General features: G+C 29.5%; 1 long non-coding RNA gene across 3 annotated transcripts; it reads left to right on the plus strand.

Annotated features, from left to right (window-relative positions):
• Positions 1-13,458: 13,458 nt before the first annotated feature.
• LOC111910257 (uncharacterized) lies at positions 13,459-17,573 on the plus strand. 3 transcript variants are annotated; one of them, XR_006183138.2, is made up of 5 exons: positions 13,459-13,976; positions 14,812-14,865; positions 14,992-15,911; positions 16,367-16,462; positions 17,071-17,573. It is a non-coding gene; the product is annotated as an uncharacterized LOC111910257 (long non-coding RNA). The 3 variants fall into 3 exon arrangements; XR_006183137.2 differs by having other exon boundaries at positions 13,459-14,865; positions 14,992-15,367; positions 15,748-15,911; positions 17,071-17,566; XR_006183136.2 differs by having other exon boundaries at positions 13,459-14,865; positions 17,071-17,572.
• Positions 17,574-17,804: the final 231 nt, after the last annotated feature.

Genomic DNA, 17,804 nt, shown 5'->3' on the forward strand with positions numbered 1-17,804 from the left:
AACGAATTTGTAGTTTACATTGTAGAAGTCAATGATTTAGTTTAATTTTTTTCCTGATTGATAGGAGATGATATGCTAAGATTGACCATAAATATAGGAATGATATCAGTGTATATTTGAATTTTGCAGGTATTTCAAATTGTGTGAGCTAATTTATAGGAGGTGATGTATTCCGCTATGTGGTGCAAAGAATGGGCGGGAAAATGATGAATAAAAATTCCCTGGCAATGACACGTGTAAACTTGGAGGTGCAAAATAAGGACATGTGGCATGCAAAGTACTCTTTTATTAAGAATATATATATATATATATATATATATATACACTTTTACATATATATATATATATATATATATATATATATATATATATATATATATATATATATATATATATATATATATATATATATGGTTAGGTTCAATAAAGAACCATAATTAACCAAGGAACCAATCGTGAGCATCGGAAATCATAACAATCAACAGCCAAGGAAATAGATGTACACTTTTACATTGGACGCACACACACCGGATTATACCAAAAAATTCACCCTTTACAAAAAAAACTCACCATTTTTTTCGTTTAAAATTTTTCTAGGCCATGTTTTTATTTAAAAAAAAAAAAAAGAACGAATATACCGTTATTCACGATTTTTCGTCCTATTTCCATAGAGATCCATGATAATATATAAAAAACGAACTTTTTTTTTTCGAAAAAAACCCACTTTATTTTCTTTAATGAAAAAAGTTAAGGTCTATATTTTATAGAAAAAAATTAATAAATATATCAAAATTCATATTTTTTGTACTTTTTAAACATAGATTCATATTCATGTTAAAAAAAAAAAAACAAAAACAAATGATATTTCAGTTCAGAGTCACATTATGAACCTCCTCAGATTCACAGTGTGTATAATAATAAATCAGATTCACGGAGTGAATCTGAACTGATCGGAGCTTTTCACATTGTGAATGTTAAAATTTGAAATATTTACAGTTTAGAGTCACAATGTAAATCTACACTGATCGAGGATTTTTTTTTTTTGTGAACCTTCTCAGATTCACAATGTGCATAATAGTAATTCAGATTCACAATGTGAATTTGAACTGTTCGAGATTTTTTATATTGTGAATGTTAAAAATTGAAATATTTACAGTTTAGATTCACAGTGTGAATCTAGACTGTTCGAGGTTTTTTTTAATCTGTGTTGATGTTTATTAATAGAGTACAAAAAATTAATATTTTTGGTAAAGGTTGGGTTTTTTTATAAAAAAATGCTTAAATATTGAAAAAAATAAGAAAATTAAATGGGTTTTTTTCGAAAAAAAAAAGTTTGTTTTTTATATATCATAATGGATCTCTATGAAAAGAGGACGAAAAATCGTGAACAACGGTATATTCGAATTTTTTTTTTCGATAAAAAACTTGGCCTAAAAAATTTTTTAAATGAAAAGCATGAAATGAGTTTTGTTATAATCTAGTACACGTGCGTCCATTATAAAAATTTACAACCCTTCCTTTTTGCCGTTAATCGCTTAAAATTTTGACGCTTTGGATTGGTTCATTAGTTTCTTAAATAATAATGGTTCTTTATTGAATTTTTCCAAATATATATATTAGAATAGTTCTCTATTGAACTTTTCCATATATATATATATATATATATATATATATATATATATATATATATATATATATATATATATATATATATATATATATATATATAGGTTCAGGTTCATTTGAGACCATTCTAATTTTGTGAGACCGTGAGACCAAATCTAAAAATAATTTTAAAATGAAAAATAAATGGAAAAATCCAAAAATTCTTTTTTTAAATATTATTTTCGGAACTTTAATTAACTAAAAATAAATAAAAATAAATTCCATTTTTTTTTTTAAAAATACGTGAAATATTCTAATAGAATATTACACTGACATGTTCTAAAAAATAATTTTAAAATACAGAATAAATGGAAAAATCTAAAAATTCTTTTTTTAAATATTATTTTCGGAACTTGAATTAACTAAAAAAAAATAAAAAAAATTCCATTTTTTTTGAAAAATACGTGAAATATTCTAATAGAATATTACACTGCACATATTCTAAAAAATAATTTTAAAATGCAAAATAAATGGAAAAATCCAAAAATTCTTTTTTTAAATATTATTTTCGGAACTTGAACTAACTAAAAAAATAAAAAATATATATATACAAAAAATAAAAAAATGCGTCTCACGGTCTCACAAAATATAGGTGGTCTCAAATGAACCAAACCCTATATATATATATATATATATATATATATATATATATATATATATATATATATATATATATATATATATATATATATTGGTGAGATCGGTTGAGGACTCATACTTTTGCGAGAACCCGAAAACTAAAAACGGAGCGTTAGATCAAATTAAGGACATGATCGTAATTCATTAAGGACATGATCGTAATCTTACCAGTCTTATTTAATGTTTATTTTTTTGTGCTATTAGAAATATTAATAGACATGTCTAAAAAATAATATAATAAATCAAATTTTCAGATTTTTTAAAAAATAGTATTTTTCAATTTTTTTTAAAAGTGCAAAATTTATAATTTTTTTTATAGAAAACATGAATTTTTGAAAAATATATATTTAAAAAAAATTGCAATTTTTTAAACGCATTTAAAAATAAGTAAAATTAAAAAAAATGGAATATTTAAAAAATAGTATAATTTTTCAACCAAAAAAATCAACATTTTAGGTATATATAAGCATATTTTTATAAATGCACATATATATATATATATATATATATATATATATATATATATATATATAATATTTGTAAGGAAATCATAATAATAAAATATAAAAAACAAAAAAGTGCTACAAAATTTAAAAACGTTTTAATGTATTTGTGTCAATATTGACATATTTTCTTCAATTTATCATTTTTCATCTCTTCAATATTCACCACAATTTTTTCCAAATCTATAATAAAATTCAAAAAAATGATTGATGCAAAAACACTCACAAAAATACATATGTGAATCACATGTAATTCATATGTGATTTACATGTGAATCATATGTAATTCATATGTGATTTACATGCGAATCACATGTAATTCATATGTGATTTACATGTGAATTACATGTGATTCACATGTAAATCACCTGTAATTCATATGTGAATTACATGTGAATCATATGTAATTCATATGTGATTTACATGCGAATCACATGTAATTCATATGTGATTTACATGTGAATCACATGTAATTACAACGTTGAACTTTTTATAAATTTAACCAAGTAGAAAATAAACAACCATAGTTGTCCAGATTTAAGTGTTGAACTCATTATGCCTATTAAGTAAAAAATAAAACTCCCCATGAGTTGTATTAAGATATTAGAAGCCAAGAGAATACAACATGAATCACCATAAGTTGACTTTTAGTAGAAAGTCGTCCACTGCTACTCTCATATAACAAAAATACCTTGTATAGTGCTCTAGGATCCTGCATAATTTTCAGCCAAACCAACAATTGACTAGCAAATTGGGTTAAATATATAAATAACAAAAAAATGAGAATGCAATGCTATAATTAGGTAAATCTCTATATGTATTATAATACCTTAATAAAATAAAATGAAATTACAATGCTTTGATAAATAGAACGAATGCAATGTAAAAGATGTGACAAATACAAATCCTGGTGGATTTGGCATCACAACCATTTTCCTTTTCATCATTACTCTGTGAAAGCAAAAAAATATGAGATAAATAAATTTGATGAATATGCTATGAAAAATCTTCATGAATCATCAGCACAATTGAAAGAACATGTAAATCAACTGACTAGGATGGATAACAATAGCATGTCACAATTAGGGTCCAATTTCTCAAATACCATATCCAATGCTAAAAAATAGCAACATGAAGAATTAAAGGCCTTGTGCTAGGTGTTTTCTCAAACATAAAAGAGTTGAAGCAATATGATGAGAATTAAAAATAACTAAGGAGCTTATATTCATGTTTTACGTAGATGGATGAGCGTAGGGTGTGAATGATCCTGATGTAAATGAAAGCTAATATAAGCTATGAAAACCACCGACTTAAGAGCTAACTGACTCCTAACTTAAATGAGAATATCACATTTCCATATTTTCCCTTCCAAATCATAAACAATGTATAATGTCAACAGTTTGACTTTAATTTATATTTTGGGGTCATAAGAGGTTTCAAAGTATATTATGAAGAAATGGGAAAAGACAAATGAGAATAATCTGATAATGTATGTAAACAAGAAGATGTGAATAGAAAACAATGATTTAGAAGAAATATGGAATTAAACATGATTGGAGGATTCATGTTATCCAAGGAACAAGATGATTTCAGTAAGACTTTTCATAAACACCTGGTCGGAATTTGGTGATGCTTATTAGAGACTGTTTACTTGTTTAATACTCAACATGTAAAACTAACATCTGATCATGAAATTATCAGGACTGTAAGGAATTTCACACTTGCAATACCTGACATATTAACACAAATCAGATTAATCATTGCCAGCATATAAATGAACTATTATGTATTTATCAGTACTCTTGTTTCATGCATATGATGATAATAAACCAAATCAAGGAATCTATATTGCATAACCAATAAAATAGCAATCATAAAGAACATATAGTGCTTAATACTTCCCTATAACTTTCAATTTCGCCACTAATCAAACCGGAACAAATTCTGAATGTATAAAATTTCAATCTAGATGATCGATTCTCAATCAAAAGCAACATGTCGAATTAAAAAGGAACAATTTCCATGAAACAAAAAAAATCAAGATCAAAACAACCAAATTGTGATTGAATTGTACATCGAACCTGTATTTTTCATGTATCCATCGTCTTTGGATTCCAATGACGTCGTATCCCAGTGGAGGAAGTAGAAACGTTTGTGTCGGCTTAACAATGATGTAAGATTCAATAGCAGCAGCGGTTAGTGTAACGGGATCTGGTATCAAATGGTTTCTGGTGAAACGAGATCAGAATAAAGGAATAGAGGCGTACAAATGTGGTGAACAACCATATTTTGAGAAAGAGGATAGGCAATGTTCGATGATTCTGACACCGTTCGCAACATCGAATTCGCCAACTCCGTCGGAGATTAGTTGCGATCAAAATGTAGCGCAGAAGGAGAATGCGAGAGATTATCGCTGATATTCGGGTGCAATCATTGGATCGATTGTTGTACCTTACCGTATGCATCAAGCTCGATACTCAATGTGGCAGAAATTTTAGTAGGAATCAACGGCGGAGAGATTGCACAGGAATAGATTCGTCGGAAGGAGGCGGAGGATGGAGCGGGGAGGAAGTCGTGATTCGTGAAGTAGTTGAGACATGAGAGATGAGAGAGAAAGTGGGAAGACATATGTGTGTTTGTGAGAAAAAGTGGGTTTTTTAATTTGTTAAGTTAATTATTATGGATGATATTTTTAATTCCCAGTCTACCCTTCAGTTTATTTAAAAAATGTCTAAGATGCCATTGAAACAAGAGATAATTACAATTATGTCATGATCAATCCAAACCATTTAAGGTTTTGATTTAATGATCCACCTTTAGTTCTCAGGTTATTTAGAAACTATGAGTTCTCAAATGATCATTCCTATATATAGCCTAGAACCAGATAACTAACAGTGGAGCGTTAAATCAAAATTAACTCACTAAGGGCATGATCATCATCTAACTGGTTTCATTTAATGTTTAATTTCTTTGTTATTGGAAATATTAATAAAATGTTCTAAAAAAACAACATAATAAATCAAATTTCATATATTTCTTTTATCATTTTCGATTTTTTTCTAAATTGAGATTTTTTTACTTTTTTTAAGAAAAGATGAATTTTTAAACAAGAAATTGAAAAAAATAATTTTCTAAAAAAACTGCAATTTAAAAAAAAAACTGCATTTTTGAAAGAAAAAAAACTGCAACTTCTTCAAAAAAAAAATTGTATATTTTTATAAAAAAACTACATTTTTTTTAAAAAGTAAATATTTAAAAATCAGTAAATTAAAAAAAAACTAGAATATTTAAAAAAATCTCTAATTTTTCTAACCAAAAAAATCAAAGTTTTAGGTGAGTATATGCATATTTTTTCAAGTGCATATATGCATATTTTTTATATTATAATATTTGTAAGTAAATCATAAAAAAAAATATCATTTTTATTAATCAATGTATAAACATAATAATATATGAATTTTATTTGATACAAAATAAATTTTAAAAAATAGAAAATGCTACAAAGATTCACAGTGTTGTTATTTATTCATATCAAAATTTCCATATTTCTTCAATGTATCACTTTTCACATCTTCATTATTTTCCACAAATTCTTCAAAATCTACAATAAAATTAAAAAAAAATTGATTAATGCAAGAACACTCACATAACTGCATTTTTGAAAGAAAAAAAACTGCAACTTCTTCAAAAAAAATTGTATATTTTTATAAAAAAACTACATTTTTTTAAAAAAGTAAATATTTAAAAATCAGTAAATTAAAAAAAACTAGAATATTTAAAAAAAACTCTAATTTTTCTAACCAAAAAAATCAAAGTTTTAGGTGAGTATATGCATATTTTTTCAAGTGCATATATGCATATTTTTTATATTATAATATTTGTAAGTAAATCATAAAAAAAATATCATTTTTATTAATCAATGTATAAACATAATAATATATGAATTTTATTTGATACAAAATAAATTTTAAAAAATAGAAAATGCTACAAAGATTCACAGTGTTGTTATTTATTCATATCAAAATTTCCATATTTCTTCAATGTATCACTTTTCACATCTTCATTATTTTCCACAAATTCTTCAAAATCTACAATAAAATTAAAAAAAAAAATTGATTAATGCAAGAACACTCACATAAATGCACATGTGTATATATCATGTAAGATTCACACGTATATCATGTAAGATAAACATATTGATTATATAATGTGATATTCACATTTGATTGTATATTTTAAGATACCAATATGAATTTGACACGGAAATTTTAAAAAATAATTAACAAAGAACACACACACATAAAATGCATGTGTGCATATAGACGTAATTTATATGTGATTCACTTGTGATTTACATGTGAATCACATGTAATTCATATATTATTCACTTGTGATTTACATGTGAATCACATGTAATTGATATGTGATTCACTTGTGATTTACATGTGAATTACATGTGAATCACATGTAATTCATGTGTGATTCACTCGTGATTTACATGTGAATTACATGTGATTCATATATGAATTACATGTGAATCACAGTAATTCATATGTGATTCATTTGTGATTTACATGTGATTAATATGTCAATTACATGTAATTTACATGTAATTCATATGTGATTTACATGTGATTCATATGTGAATTACATGTGAATCACGTGTAATTCATATGTGAATTACATGCGATTCACTTGTGATTTGTATGTGAATTACATGTGAATCACGTGTAATTCATATGTGAATTACATGCAATTCACTTAAGATTTGTATGTGATTCATATGTGAATTACATGTGAATCACATGTAATTCATATGTGTTTCACTTGTGATTTACATGTAAATTACATGTGAATCACATGTAATTCATATGTGCTTCACTTGTGATTTACATGTAAATTACATATGATTCATATGTGATTTAAATGCGAGTCACATGTAATTAATATGTGATTCGTTTATGATTTACATGTGAATTATATAATTCATATGTGATTCAGTTATGATTAATATGTGAAATATATGTGATTTACATGTGAATTATATATGATTCATATCTATCTTCATCAAATTGCCATGATACTATTGTAACACCTCTTCTAGAGCTGACATCAACTAGTTACGAGGAGTCATGCAATGAGAACTTATACACAAGCAATATCAATTGTACATTTTATGGAACGTAAAGTTTCAAGCTATTTAATTGAAAGTTATTTATTTAAATTATGAGATTTTACCTGAGGGTATTTCGTTAGGAAAGGTACAAGTCAAACCTCCAACAAAGCCGACATTTCCTGTCGGAATTCACGACCCGAAAAAGTTACTCATCTAATTCTCTAATAATCTCCAAAATGTCCTATTAGAAAAGAAGATAAAATAAACATAAACAAAAATCATCTTGCATTAGCCAATCAAATCAATAAGAATTAACCTATCCGGCAGTTAATAGATCCACCAATGTCTCATGTCAATTTTTACTCAAAAGTTCCAAAAAAATCTCAAATTTTGTTACATGGATGAAATATATTATTTTTATATACTTTCAAATTGCACAACAATAATAAAATACCAAATGGTTCATAATCTCTTTCAAAAATGTACTTTTGTAATGAAAAAAATAAGATTAATGGATTATGGAATATTTTTCTATAACAAAATAACATAAAAAGGTTATAGTTCTTTACCAACATAATGGTTTCGTAATTTTTATGTAACCAAATATTCAACCTTTTACTTTCCAATACAACACCAACTTAGAAATATATATATATAAATAGCACCAAGACCAATTACAACTGTCCTAAACTGGAAAAGTATGTATTTTTTATTCCAATTCCAAATTGAAAAAAAAAATTGCAAAAGTTCTTACTGTTGTTCCAGATGATGTCATTTTTTCAAGGTATAAAGAGATGAGCATAAATCCATATATTGTTCCAGAATGATAAGAACTTGCTAAGATCAACATTTTAATAATTGCTTGAATCTATTACATCAAAAAACCAAAACAAGATCAGATTTTGTTGGACAACATAGTAGTTGAGTTTCTCTATTGGTGTTAATACCTCAACATGCTGTAACCATAACCATTTCAAACATTTACAAGAAGTCTCTTTTTTACTAATTTCAATGATTTAGGATCATTTTCTTTTTAACTCAATCAATCCAGACATCTATTATGACTTTCTTTTTTACTTAATTTTAATCTGGACACAATGTATTAATAAGTTAAGTAAAAAAACTAGGATTAATGTATCAAGACACTAACCCTTCAACATATTTGATGACTATCATGAAGATTTATCCAGTCATACAATACTTCAAAAAACAATAACTCAAATTTCAACCACTTTAGGTAGAATGATATAGTTAGTACCTGTGTGATGGCTTTATTGGCAACGAGTTCATCGACATTTCCGATGTTGAATTGAACAGAATCCTTAATTGGAATTGGTTCATCGTTCATGAAGTCAAAGTGAAGTTAACATGTGATATTTCTCATCGAGACATTTCATCGAACATGTTGAGTGTAAACAAATATCTATATTTTTCAATAACATGGGTGTCTATTTTTATATCTACAATCAACACAAGGATTTAACTCTTTTTTAAAAACATATTGACTAAACAGATTCAACTTAACTATTAGGCAAAAACAATTCATAAATGTGACAACCCGATATTTCGAATCAATGTAATGACCTAAAAAGTCAAGAATTGTAACCTCTTTTGATATAATGAAATTATCGTAAAAAATAAAGTGTTCAAAAGTCTCTATTGGATTTCATTAATGATAGATATCGTGTCAAGGGTTTCAGAAATATAAAGAACACTAAAATCCGAGTTATAACGAAGAAGTTATGACCAACCTAAGATTCACAGCAAAACCGTCAATACGGTTAAACGTAAAACGCGAAGTTTCAATACAATAACTTTTAGCCTTAGGTATCTAAATGAAAATTGTAGATATAATTAAACCGTAAACATACGTGAAAAGAACGTCCAAGTCTGACTTCGTATGAGGAAGTTTTAATTTTTTCCAAGTTCCGGATATAACAATACACAACTAAAAACTCGAAATAGAGATCGAGAGACTTTTGGCCGAAACAACCTAAATGAGAATCGAAGATCTCAACAATAGTAGTGCAACGTAAAAAGTCTGACGAAAACGGACGTCGGATGAAGAAGTTATGGATTTATGACGGGGTTTTCGTATCCCGGTGTGTTAAAAATAATTAATTAAAAATAAAGTCAAAATTAGACGACGAAATCTAAACGAGAGTTGTAGAGCGTATTCTCACATGTGCGTGCATATATAGAACGTCGAAAACGAAGCTCTTATGCGGAAGTTACGGATTTTACAAGTTAGAGACACAAAATCCGAGGCTATCAGGCTGGCCACGACGTGGCACAGATGGTCACGACGTGGGACCATGACTGATGGGTTTTCAGGCTTGGCAGCAGACGTCTCGTCCATGGAAGGGGATAGGATTGACTCCACGATGTGGGCAACCCTTTTGCCACGATGTGGGACCCAAAAATTGCGCTATAAATAGAGCTCAAAGGGTTCCGGGTTTCATTGCTCAATTCTCTTCTTTCTTGTGTCGAAGCTCTGCGTTTAAACCGTCGAAGCCATCCCGAAGCCCCGGTCTTCACATCCAAGTTCCGAAGGAAGGTTTTACACTCCCGAGATTCCCTAGATTCCTGAGAAATCAACTTTCTCAAGTCGAAGTTCTGCTCGACTTTCGTCTCACCTTGCTCAATCTATCAAGTGAGTTCATACCCCTATAACTATGTTTTCAAATGTTTTGTAAATGCTTTTATAAACTTTTAGGGGGGGGGGGGGGGATACAAGTACATACACGGTTATCCTCGTGTGAAAAACATCAATCTTTTGCTATACTTTTGTTATATAATAAATCATATGTGATTTATAACTATCATACGAAAACGCTCTCATACAACATATCACGATAACACTTTGTCTTTTTTTGGTATGAAACATGTTATATAAATATCAAACACTTTATTTATATTTTGAGTATAAATTTTCATTAATGTTATTACAAATGTTATACTTTACATATAAAGTCGACACTTCACTAGGGTTTATCATACAAACTAATCACACATTTGGGAAAAACTATAATAGGTATAGTTTACTAGATATTCATGAGATTTTACATACTATAAGTACTATATCAAGGAAATACTTTCACAAGAATAATTAGCCTTTTCATACGTAAATCTATTTGATACTAAGTTTTGTGAGACATTCAACTTCACGTACTTTCAAGTATTCAGTTAAAGTCATGTATTATATACCATATTCTCTTGTAGGGAGAGCGTGATACTTGTGTATAGATCTATACGGGATTGACAATTCCGCACCTAAACTCTTACTTACAATTAGACCGGCAGGTCTGGGGTGACAAAGTCATAACATTCCAACGCCTGAAGAACGTTGTTACAGGCAATCTGGGTCAATAACATGGTTATAAAACTCACATGGAGCATTAAAAACACGTTGATTTACGGGGTTATCAAATGCCTTAGTGATTTTATACATACATAAATCTACTATTCTAGGCATGAAAAACACTGTTGCATTACAGTTTTGGAACTTTTAAACTACCACACACTTATGAAAAAATATTGGATTTCTAGAAGCAAATATTCAAAACAGTCGGGTCTTGGTAGAAGACTACTTTTATACTAGCAGGAAATATGGGATTTTCTAGGAGTTTTCAAACATATACAAACAATTTCATTCAAATTTATACAAACATTGACATTAAATACTTATGAACTCACCAGCTTAAATGTTGATCTACTCTTTCAAATCTACTTGTATTTCTCAGGGATTTAGTAATACATGTAAACTTTAGCTTTTGGAGAAGTGACGCTAAGGCGTCGGTTTAAAACTCATTTTGTCATCATATTGTAATTTGTTTTGAAACAAGTACCACTCAACAATGTGACTTTTAAATTATATATATGATGGTTGTTTTACTTTCTTTACTATGTATGCAACTGTTACGATACTACATAAAGTCATCCGCCCTCGAACGATTCCGCCGTTCTGGTTTTGGGGTGTGACAATAAAGGTCAAACAAAGGGCACGAGTCAACAATAGAAACATATGATACCTAAATTTTGATCGATAAGGGATCATCTTCTTCGTTCAGGTCTTCAATCCACAGTGGAGGCCGAGATCAAGTCGGTGATTACGGTGTACTATGGGGAACGAATTGACGGAGGATAAAACCATTCAAAATCAAAGCACCTTCACTGGAGTTTTTTCTATGAAGAACGTGAGATCAAGGAGTTCATCAACAATGAAACTTCGATCGTTGGGGGGTTTCAGATTTCATATAGATTGATGATCGATGATGATAGTTTGATCGATTGGGATCTGGAAATCGGCGATAAATGTGGTTTGTCATTTATCTTCACCGTATTCGTGTGAGTAGAACCAATTTCAGAATCGAAAGGATGGAATTGGATGAAGGATTGGAGGCAATTCGACGAAGGCGAGTCGTCGGAGGAATGATCGTAAGTTTGAGCGAGAGAGGAAAACGGGGAGGAGAGAGATAGATATATGAAAATTTATTTTATCTGATATTAGAGTTAAGAAATCATTTAATTATACTTTTATTCCTATACTAGCCCTGACTGAATTAATTAAGATACCTCTCCTTTTTTTATACTTATTTACAAAAACACCACTTTGCATCTCGACCCTTCCTTTTTTGATCCAACGTTCCACCTTTAGTTCTTGGATTTTCGGAAAACTTTGAGTTCTCAAATGATCATATAATACCCCTGACTGAATTAATTAAGATACCGTTCCTTCTTTTTTTGTCTACTTATTTACAAAAATGTCACTTTGCATCTCAACCCTTCATTTTTTTGATCCAACGTTCCACCTTTAGTTATTGGGTTCTCGGAAAACTTTGAGTTCTCAAATGATCATTCACCCCCCCCCCCCATATATATATATATATATATATATATATATATATAAAGCATATTAGTCATATTTTGAATTTTAAGATGTACAAGATACAAAACTTTTTGTACAAATCAATTATATATAACAAAACCATTAATACTTACCAAAATTTTGAAAACTTGAATTAAATAAGGTTATTAAAAAATTAATTTGGAACAAAATAACAATTTTATAATATTAAATTCATCAATATAACTATATAAGTTAATTTATATTTCTTAAACTAGATACAAATAATAATTAATTTACATCAAATGTATAAACATAAAATATAAATATAAGTTCTAAACATAAATATTTTAATTAAAAGTGGTAATTTTTCTTTTTATATAATAACTAATAACAAAATCTATTAATTATTTTCCCGTAAGAAAAATATTCGTAAAAAAAAACTATTTATCGTCGGTGCTTTGCGCGGGCACACATCTGGTATGTATATATATATATATATATATATATATATATATATATATATATATATATATATATCCCAGAAAAAGCATTTACAATATTTTGCTGAATTTTAAGAGATACAAGACCTTATACATTATTTACAATGAATTTCTGCAACCTTTGAACTGGTCTTTTAATCCCTAATCAGTAGCATGAGATCCGGCAAAAATCATTCAATTCTGGCATGCCTTTCCTTATATCAAGTGTTGTTCCTCTCCTTCCCTAAAATTGTAACCGGTTTTCTTCCTATCTCACTCAAAAAACCCTAAGACAACTCCCTACCACCATTTACCCTTGCTCTCTCTAGAAAACCTTGACTGAAATTTCTCACCATTAGCCCTTTCTTTGTCTGCGGAAAGGTCATCGGCTATTCTTGCTAGAGAATATTCATTGAAGTGATGATGGCTCTCTTTCCTCACCGAAGACTTTCAATCACCCCTTCTAGATCTAAACGTAGTGTATACCAGGTAGTACCTTTACAACTACCAACCCTCGACACCACCACCATAACCACCATTGATTCTCCTTTCTCCGATATCTTTCTCTATGTATCTCATTCTACAAATCTTACTAAAAACCTCAATCATCTTCTTAAGCCATCACCACTAACCCTAGGATCGATTATCTATCTTGTGTTAGTATAAACTCATGACGAAGAACATGGCCCTCTCACAGCCAACCACTCTCCATCACCAGTTTGAAGGTACGACATCCTCCCAAGTACTTTCATATTTGTTAACCCCTTTCATTCTCTTTGCTTCATCTCTTTCGTTCACAAAACCTTGCAGCACCACTCACCCTTTCACTTTTTCTACACACTACCTAAATGCCACCACCATAAGCACCATCGCTCACCCTCTTCCTCTCAGTCACTGTAATACTAGACGTTGCCGCCCCTTCTCCCTCTCACAATACAACCATGCCACCACTGTTATTCGTTTTTTATACCACCACCATCGCTCTCCCCATTTGCGGCCATGACCATTGAAGACACCCACCATCAAAACCTGCTTTTCCTTTAACCACCATTCTTTTTCTCCCTGTTAAATAACTATATTCACACTTCATCATGTTTCTGTATCTCCCTACGTTTTCAGAGGAAGACGTAATCGAGTCTATTAGATTATCTTTCACATATTTTGGGCAATCTTGATTTGGAATAAATTTGATTCTTGGTTTATTTTGGGCAATCCGTTGCTTACACATCTGCAAAAATTGAACTAATTTTTTTTATTATGTTCACTATGGCAATCTGATAAAAGGCCTAAGAAAAGTCATGGTGAAGTACCTATTGAGAGCCTTACGTATATAATACTACAATGTAGATGAGGCCAATAAAACATGATCCTACATGTATAGGCACCGAGTCTTATACCAATTTGGTGACCAATAAGCAAATCATGCTTTAGATATGCTCAAGGTTTTGAAAGGGAAACGTATCCCTATTAAAATTTTCAAAATTCCATCACACAGTGCTGGAAAGGATAAAATTGGTATTGTATATGTTTCAAGTGATGTAAGTTAGAATCTCTATCCAGGGATGTGAGGACTTGCAAGTTGTAGATGGAACCATCTTTTGATGTTGAGCTCAGGTAAGATATCTATGGAAGTTCGATCATGTTTTAAAACCTAAATTTATTTTGTTCAAAAAAAAAATTTTTTTTTTCACTGTTTGTTATTCTAATTTATCCAAATAACATGTTTTAAGGTTACAACAGGTAATCCTCATGTAGATTTTCCATTTTCTTACTGATGTATCCGAGAGTTCGAGGAGGTTGCTATGTATTGATGATACTTTCAAGAAAACGAAGAGATTAATCAAGATTTGGGAATATGAAGAAAACCCATCAATCAAACTCACCAATCTCGCCTAAAATATATGTTATTTTTTCCTCTTGGTTTCTAAAATCTTTGTTTTATGCATTATAGAATTAAATTGTGCACTCAACCTTCTGATATCGAGCTCTTCTTCCCATTCTATTTGATGGCAAATCCTTGGCTACCCAAGCATAACCAGATTAGTGCAATTTCTCTAGTATGAAAACTTTCTAGAAAGTATGGGACGCTAATATCCTAACATTGGTGACTTTCCAGGTATTTGTATGTTTGAATCTTTATTTTAGGGAGGTTTTTGCATAGAAAACTATATAAAACAATAACCTCATATTCTGAATGTATTTTTTGGTTGAAGGGTGTATTTTAGGAGAAAACATATTGATTGGCAATATTATTGTTTTGATTAGTCAGATGTGGACGAAAATTACTTCGATTTAGTATTATTTCCACAATCTTTCTATCTATATTTTTTATTATATTTGTATTTTTTCTTATTTTTGGATCCAAATGTATGAGTGGTTAATTTCATTCAGTGTAGTTGTTCTGTTGGGTTTCAATTTAAAGATAGGGGTCCTCATGCTGTGCACATATCAATGATCTTCTGTTGTTGACCATGTATGTCCCATACCCTTAACTAGGTGCAGGTTAGTGTTGTGGTTTCTATGGAACCTGTAAACGGAGAAGGAAGAGCACAAACACGATAGGGAGACTTATTCAAGTTGGAAGACCTTTTTGTTCCTCTTTTTCTCTTCACTTTCTCACATCACCACCGCACCAACAAAAACTCTATTATGGATCAAAGGTAAAGTATGCTATTATTTGCAGCAATTTCAGGAAGGATTGTGCAATTGTATACATCCTTCTTATATTGACTTTTGTTGTTTGAGCGATAGATTTATTGCCTGAATTAAAGGTAAAAGGAGGCTATGATATGAATTAATGAGGATGCAATTGTCACCATTATTCTTAGATCGTTTATAACGATAATGGTCTTTGGTTATTTGTCGATGGTTTTTATGGTTTCTTATTTGTGTTTTCAGATTCAAACTTTGTCTATAAGGTTATTATTGGCCAAATTCTTTAATGTAGTATCTTTCTTCTATGACTTGAAGATTTCTATGATGATTATATATTTGTCCCAATTTTGGTTAACAGTATGTTGTTAATCATAGTGCCTTTTGATATCTTTTTTTCCAGATCTATGTGTGTGTTGAACTGTCACCCTAACTATGTGTGTTGTGTGTCTTTATATTGCAGGTGTATTTGACTGGTTATTGGTCGACCCATGTGACGGAAGCTATGCACCTTCACAGAACAAAATCATCCCAAAATAATTTTACTGCATTTAAGCATGTAAGTACTTACACCGATTTTTAGTTTTGAATATTCAACTGGTCTCTTGGTTTTTGTCTATTCATATTCATCCATTCACTAAATATAGTTTCATAATGCTTCTCTATCTTTTTGTTTAATTTTTTTATATTACCTGCTTTGATCCTCACATAGAAATCCCAAGTGATTTCTATTTTTTTTGGTTTCTAAAAAGTACATACGGGATTTCATAAGTTCTTTGACTACCTAAAACTCTCCAGATAATGTCCTTTTGAATTTGTATCTGGGAATACTTTTATAGGGGAAAAAGATTACCAATCTGTTAGCTCATTTGTAGATAAGTAAGAAAAGGGCTTATACCATGGAGGGGGTAAGGTGTATTACCATTGTAGTGTTTTCCCCCTTTTATCATTCAAAATACATAGTACAATATTGATAACGTATGGGAGAAGAACGGGTATAGTTACTTTTGAGTCCATTAGGCATATTTCCATCACCTTAAATGTCAAGTATATTCTATTTACATCAAAATTTATATATTTTCTACTTTTAGTATTCAAAATTTGTTTTATAATACACATAATGATCATATTCGGTGAATTTAATGGAACCCATGGTATTGTTTGTAGAGATATCAAGTATTTCCCTCAGTTCATGGTGGCTCCTTTGCCCCTGTTCATACTAGGTATTTATTCTTCTAGAGGTTCATCATTTGGGTCGACAAATAGTATTTGAGCAACTTTTTACATTATTCGGTGTAATACAAAAAATGAAACATCTGAGTTCAAATGGATTGGACTAAAGTTAAAGAGGTTGCTCAAGTTTCAAAAAATTTGGTTCTTATTTGCTAACGTTTCATCAACCTCTTAAAGTACAATGCTACACATGGTTTGCTGCTCTAAAGTATAACACTATTTCTGTCTATATGTTTTGGTCATGTGGTTTTTTGTTTATTTTTGTAGTGTTCCTTTGTATCTTTATGTAAGACTTTGGTTTCATCAAACACTTTTTATTTTTATTTTTTTTAAATTATTGTTCCCAACTTATGATTGCATGTTTTTATCTACTTTTGGACAGTGATGTTTGTTCTTATGTATAAAAATAACATTCAAACACAAAGCAATTTAACTCCTATAATAGGTTTGTTTCTCAAAGTATATGGTCCTATTTTGTAAAAAACTGGAAGCAAAACGCTATTGTAACTACATAGATTTTCAACTTTTATTGCCTTAAAACGAATCATCATGCAATAAATGAGTTGAATCATGATGCAATAAATGAGTTGCTACTTAAATTACATGTTTTTGGTAATTTAATGTTTTTCAATACACATTTTCATTCTTGATTTAGATCATGAATGTTT

This window comes from Lactuca sativa, chromosome 5 (assembly GCF_002870075.4).
Source record: "Lactuca sativa cultivar Salinas chromosome 5, Lsat_Salinas_v11, whole genome shotgun sequence".
NCBI classification, from domain to species: Eukaryota; Viridiplantae; Streptophyta; class Magnoliopsida; order Asterales; family Asteraceae; genus Lactuca; species Lactuca sativa.